Source organism: Lepidothrix coronata, unplaced genomic scaffold (assembly GCF_001604755.1).
Source record: "Lepidothrix coronata isolate B3197 unplaced genomic scaffold, Lepidothrix_coronata-1.0 Scaffold104, whole genome shotgun sequence".
NCBI classification, from domain to species: domain Eukaryota; kingdom Metazoa; phylum Chordata; class Aves; order Passeriformes; family Pipridae; genus Lepidothrix; species Lepidothrix coronata.
The window spans coordinates 1,754,591-1,761,069 of NW_016690284.1; the positions used below are offsets into that span (position 1 = coordinate 1,754,591).

The following is a 6,479-nucleotide window of genomic DNA, read 5'->3' on the forward strand; positions in this document are numbered from 1 at the left end:
TGCAGTTTGGGGAACTGCAATGTAAGAAAGACATTAAGCTCTTAGAGAGTGTCCAAAGGAGGACAGCAAAGATGGTGAAGGGCATTGAGGAGCCACTGAGGTCACTTGGTGTGTTCAGCCTGGAGAAGAGGAGACTGAGGGGAGACCTCACTGCAGTTACAACTTCCTTGTGAGGAGAAGAGGACGGGCAGGCACTGATCTCTGTGATGACCAGTGATAGGACCTGAGGGAGTGGCCTGAAGTGCCAGAGAGATTAGGTTGGATATTAGAAAAAGATTCCTCCCCCAGAGGGTGGTTGGGCACCACACAGTGTGACTCTTGGTCCTGTGCAGGGCCAGGAGTTGGACTCAATGATCCTTGCAGGTCTCTTCCAACTTGGCATATTCTGTGATTCTGTGAAATGTTCCAGACCACTGTAGTAACCTCAAAATCTTTTACAGCACTAGGTAGTACCAGTATCCGCTTTCTGTATCTGTCACTTTAAATGACAGTCTTATTTAGCAACAAAGAAGCATGATTGCCTCTTCATTCCTGTCATTTTCCACTGATTGAATGACTGAACTATGAAGACCTAGAAGTGTTGCAACATCCTGGTGTTGCAGCCTGCCTACATCTGGCCTGTTTGCCAGCAGTGAAGAAGGCTAAAGTTTGATGACTCAGTGTTGGGGGTGGATTGGACAGTGGAACTGGTGAGGAGTGAGAAAGATGGCTGTGGCTCAAGCCTCATTCTTTGGATGGAGCTGACTTTTTATTTTGCTGCAATTAGCACTAGAGGGGTGGGATTGGGCAACATTGCCCATCTTAGCACCACTACGAGTTCTTTCCAGCTCCTCCAGAACCCTGTGGAATTTCAGTATCATTTTCTGTGACATGTTCACTTATGTGAATGAGTGCCTCCAAAACTAACAAAAGAGGAGTCAGGGCAGGAAAGTGGAGGAGGAAAAGACAAGAAAGAGAGCCAGCTGAATATTCTTGCTAAGTTTTGCTAGCGCTGTGTGACTGGCTCTGTTGTTCAGGTCCCATGGCATTTACTGGTAGGCTGTAAGAATACAGGGGTTTAATTATTAGCATGAAGGGCATATGGTTGCTGGATGGCCAGATGGGAAATGCAAATGAAATACTAAAAATATACCAGTATTTTTTTCTCACCAAGGGTCTCTCTGACAGATAGGGCTTGTCTTGTGGGCTGGAATCAGAGAGGGCTGTGATGTTCTCAGTAAGAGAAAGACAAAGAAGGAGAAAAGAATGGGAAAGTGGTAGCCCTATCATTAGGTACTCAGTATTTGAGTTCAGCAAAAATAGCCATGTTGTAAGGGAGGGAGGTGATGAACATCAGAAAAATCTATCTGACCTGTCTATTTTCACTCCCATCATCCTAGGTGAGGGGCTGGCAGGCCTATGGGAGTGGTGTCTGGAAGGATTAAGTCAGGTGACTGGTGGTTTTTGGGCAGTAGGAGAGTTTGCAGGGGCTGCAAGGATCCCAGAAGACATAGGAGCCTGGAAGGAACATGGGGTGCACAGGGAAAAGGAGCTGCAAGGGAACTTAAGCTCTGAAAGCAGTCTCACACTCCTATCCTCTCTTACCACATTCCTTGCATAAGCAGGCAGCAGCCTGCTCCTCTCTCTGTCCTGGCTTCCTGTGTGCAAAGCTTTTCTTGGCTGGATATGCATGGTAAGTGCTCTCAGGCCACCTGGGTTCTGGGGATGCGTTTCTCAGGCTCTGTCACAAGATTGTTATATTTTGACCCTGGTGCCTTGGCACACATCTTGCCTTGGTCTACAAAGTTCTGATAGACATGTATTTAACACCTGAAATAGAACATGTTCATATTTGTTTAGGTAGATCTGAGCAGATTTTTTGAATAAGTGTACTACTTTTCCTATGTCTGAGAAAATATTTTCCTCCATGTCCTAGTTTCCCTTTATTATCTTAGTATACTTCATAATTTAGAAGCAAAAGCACTAGCATGCAGGCATAAGGATGTCATAGGCAGGGGAAGGGGCTTCAGATTTTGACAGCCTCTGCAATAATATTGATCCCTTTTACACCATTTTTCTCATCTGAACTCACCACAAACTTCTTGTCCTTCCACGCCAAAGCTCCCTTGCTATCTGGATGTGTCTTGCTGCTACAGCAAAATTAAACACTATCGCCACTGGTATAAACACGAATTGTGAGTAATTCAGACTTGCACAAATTTAGGTACTGAGATTGACCATTACCCTTAAGTAGGGCAAAGAAGTATGATACTGCACTTGAAACTGGCTTGAGACCAATGTCTGCATCCTATAAAAATCAGAGCCTCTCAGATGAAGTTTGCATGACTGCATGTGGGTAAACCTTTCTAACCTGACTCCTCTCAGGTGAGATTCCAGCCTGGTGCACAGAGGAACATGGTTTTCCTTGCTGTTCCCCTTTGAAGTTCTGGGTTTCCAGGCAGATGTACAACAAGCCATCAGCCTCCTCTCATGAGTCCACCAGCTTGTCCTGCTATCCCAGCCCCTTCAGCCACAGATCCCCCTACCCTGAGGCCTTCCAGCAAGACTTGGTGAGTGTGTTCCTCATCTCTTACCTGTTCCCTGCACTTTAAAATTATTTCCTACTTGGATTCATCATGTGGCAATATAATGTGCTGGTAGTTGAATGAAGTGCATGTAACTCCATGTGCTTTTGTTTCCAAGATCATATCAGTGCTAAATAGGCTCAAGAAATAAACCAATCTTATCCTGATAGGTGCTTGCTACTCTGCAGTATCACAGACAGTTTTCCTTTGCAGCCTGATCCATTTAATCTTTCTTTTACCATTTTCCATATCAGTGCTGATCAAGCAAAACAACTCAGACAGTCAGCAAGAGGAAGCCATCATTATTTACATTAAACTTTGACCAAATGAATGCCCTGATAAACCAGGTCACAGAGGATACAGATTCTGCTTGGTTTTTCCTTGCAGGTCCTCTTCTTTGCCGCAAAAGATATTTACAAATATACTATTCTTTCTACATGTAAATAACATTTTTAACACCCCAACAAGTTCAAATTAATGTCTGAAACTCTTTTAAGAGGAAATATTTAGTATCAGACAGAGGAGATTGTGGAGATTTATGTGTTACTTCTCAGTAGAATATTGGCTGTTAATAAGAGTTATGGCTTATTCCAAATAACTGCAAGTAACAACAGCAAAGATGATGAGGGCTTCCTGAATCAGCAACAGCAGTTACTGAAGGAATGATGGGCCTTCTTGTGGCAAAATTAAGTCCTGTAGATTTTGCAACTAAATGCCTTTTTAAATTCTTTTCTTTACACAGAAAATTGCTCCATACGTGGTCTGTGCTAATAATCAAATGTATCTTAACAACATTTTGCACTATAGGTAAATTTAGTTCTTTAAAAAGGAATATTTAATCTCGCACTCTTTCATGCATTGCTACTAAACTTGCGCCATAGTTTCATCTGTGTTGAGCAAAACTGAGAGCACGGACCATAGAAGGGCCAGTGCCAACTACATAACCATGGACCTGCTTGAAGTCCAAATCTCAGTAGCAAGTTAGAGCACAGCTGAGCTACGTGTGGGTTTTAGCTGAGCATTCACTGACAGAACCCTGATGGACAGCAATATGTATGTATTCCATGCTCTCTCTCCTACCTCTTAGGAGGAGCTGTTGTAGAGGATTAACTTGAGGACCAGGCTGAAAAAATCAGAACTGGACTCTTAAAGTATATTCCACGTTGAAGATTTTGTCACAGGATGTTGGACTGCATAGTGTATTGTGACAAACTGCTCCCTAAACTATGTTATGTGACATTCAATGGGGAACTGTCTTCTTTTCTTCCTGCTCTGACTTGGTACTGGGAAAGACTTTTATCTTTGGCTATGGCTTTAGATGAGGCCATGGTGAAAACCCCAAACCCCACTAAAACCTGGGATAATGTGATATCCACAAGTTTTTAATTTTGAGGCAGTCTGTGAATTCCAGGGCTGTCATAGGTCGTAATCTGTGACTCTTCATGATTTCTCAGTGATTAAGGACTGCTTACTACCTTTCTTATTAACTAAAATACAGCAAAAAAAATCAAAAAACACCATGAAGGACTTTAAATAAACAAACAAATATTTTAAAGTGAGAGATCAACTAAATCCATGACCCTGAGACTAGCTCAGTTGGTTAAAACTTGGTGCTGATAACACCAAGGTCATGAATTCAATGCTCTGTATGGACCATTCACTTAAGAGCTGGACTTGATCCTTATGGGTCCCTCTCAACCCTGAATATTCTGTGATTCTGCAGTATTCAGAATCGGAAATACAAAGCTTTGTGTATGCAGTCCGTAGTCATGAAAGCAATGTTCTAAGTCTTTTCTCTAATTACATAGGAATCATAAGAATAATTTTGTTTTGATTTTCTCTCCACAGAAAACTGTCTTTTAAGGGATGATCTGAAAATATGCTCATTGCTGTACATGGGTGAGTAGATGGCTGAACTAAAAAACCATGTGATTAAGCTTCTTTCCACTATGTCTAACACTGGAATACCATAAATCCAAACAATCTGGGATCACATCACCATTTGGATAAATAAAAATTTTCTTGTGGCAATGCTTGCTTTTGAAATGTGGATTGTTCCAATGTAGTCTTGAGATTTTCTTCTGGAAACAAGTATTCTGACAAAATACAGAACAGATGTAATCATTTTAAAGTTATGCCTTAAAATTTTCTTAGCAGAGCAGTCCCGAAGTGGTGAGGGCAGCAGGAGCAGCAGAACCAATTGCAACTCAGTATTATGCTACTCATTTGGCTTAATGAGGTCAGAGCAATCTTGTACCATTGTTCCATACCTGTATTTAATTCTGGAATAATCCCTACATTTATTTTTTTTGACCTTGCAAAACTTGTTCTACATTGCATCCCTTGGGGATCAGTGGTTCAGAAGAGACATCCTTTCTAAATACCAGGTTTATGCTGCAACAGTTGTGTCTTTTCAAGACTTTCTAGAGAGTAACACATGACAGTAAATAGGTTGTTTCATATACGTAGAACCCCTTATATTTTGATTTAATAATTCCCAGAGAGTTCTCAGAGAAGAAATACTAAGCATTTTCTTAGGAGAAAAAAATTAAAATACACATAAAAAGCAGGTTATGACTTCAGAAGATGAAGTCTTTGGCAATTACGCTAGTTTAATTATACCAGCTAATGCATCACCCCTTCAGATGTTCCAACACAACTGTTGATGAATCAGACTGAGGAAATCATCAGCTTCAGAAAACACATTTTTTGGGAGTGTTTCTAGAAATGAGATCTGTTTATTAGCTGTTTCATAGTGCCTTATGGTATTGCTGCACAAACAGGTATACCAGCACAACTGAGGAAAGTGGCGAAGTATGGGAATGAGAAATGTATGGGAAAGATACAGTATGTTACATCGGCAATGATGGCAAAGATTTTGTCTTTTAACAGATAAGAGTTTGATTTTGTCCTTTATAACCACATAGTAAATTGTACAAGGCACTGCAAGGTAGTATGCTGAATGTAGAGATGATCTTACAAAGAAAAGCTCTTGGACTATAGATTAACTGGTTTTGTTAATTTTGACTCTTTCAGTTTGTTGTTGTTATGTGTATTTAAATATATCATTTCAACATCATTTATACCTTTGTACTTTAGCAGAAATACTTACATCCCCCACTGATCTTTGTCCAGAGCTGATGTCTTATTTTTGACAGCATGTCCCAGACAAGTTCTATTTGTCATTATAGACTTCCAGGAGCTTGCGAAGGTCTCATTTTTTTCCACTCCTTCTGCATCTTGATGACAGGCACAACCATCAGCATTCCACACTCTGGGGTGACAGGTCAGCATAGCTGGTGGTGACAACAGAAATCTGTAGCCTGAATTTGAAACAGAGCAGGTATTATGTTCAGCCCATAAGATATTCCCAGATTTTGTGTAAGCTGTTCAGTCTACAAGGTATTATTTCCTTCCTAAAACACATCTTGTGGGACCAAACATCACATTAGTGAAAACTGTCAATAAGTAAGCCTAGACGGTGACACTAATATAGTAATGCAACAGTGGCATAGATTTGTAAACCCAGTTTACTATTGCAGGCACATATATTCTTGCATTAAACAGCTACTTTTACCTACAAACATACATGCATGCAAATACATGCATACACTGCATTCCTACTGTATTTTCAGACTAAGCGGCTTGGGTGAAAGAAATCATGTCATATATGGCCCGTGGTAACTACATATGTGATTTCAACACACCAGCTACTGAACATACCTAATAACTACCATTCCCAAATCTAGATCCTGATGGATCCTCCTGAGTCTGGAACCCTGCCTTGCCTTTCATGATGTGTGCAGAGACACAGAATATCCTAGCACCCACATATCCTCCTCACTGCTTTCTCTCTTTGGGCTAATGTTAGATATTAAATTTTGTGTGGGTTTTATACACAGAATAAGTGTGTTA

The 6,479-nt window shown here is 40.8% G+C and overlaps 1 long non-coding RNA gene across 1 annotated transcript in view; it reads left to right on the forward strand.

Moving 5' to 3' along the window:
* The window catches only part of LOC108501572, a 21,139-nt gene extending 16,675 nt beyond the window's left edge, over positions 1-4,464 (forward strand). Inside the window, exons 2-3 of the long non-coding RNA XR_001876222.1 lie at positions 2,365-2,549; positions 4,413-4,464. This is a non-coding gene — a long non-coding RNA (uncharacterized LOC108501572). The remainder of the gene's footprint in view (positions 1-2,364; positions 2,550-4,412) is intronic.
* Positions 4,465-6,479: the final 2,015 nt, after the last annotated feature.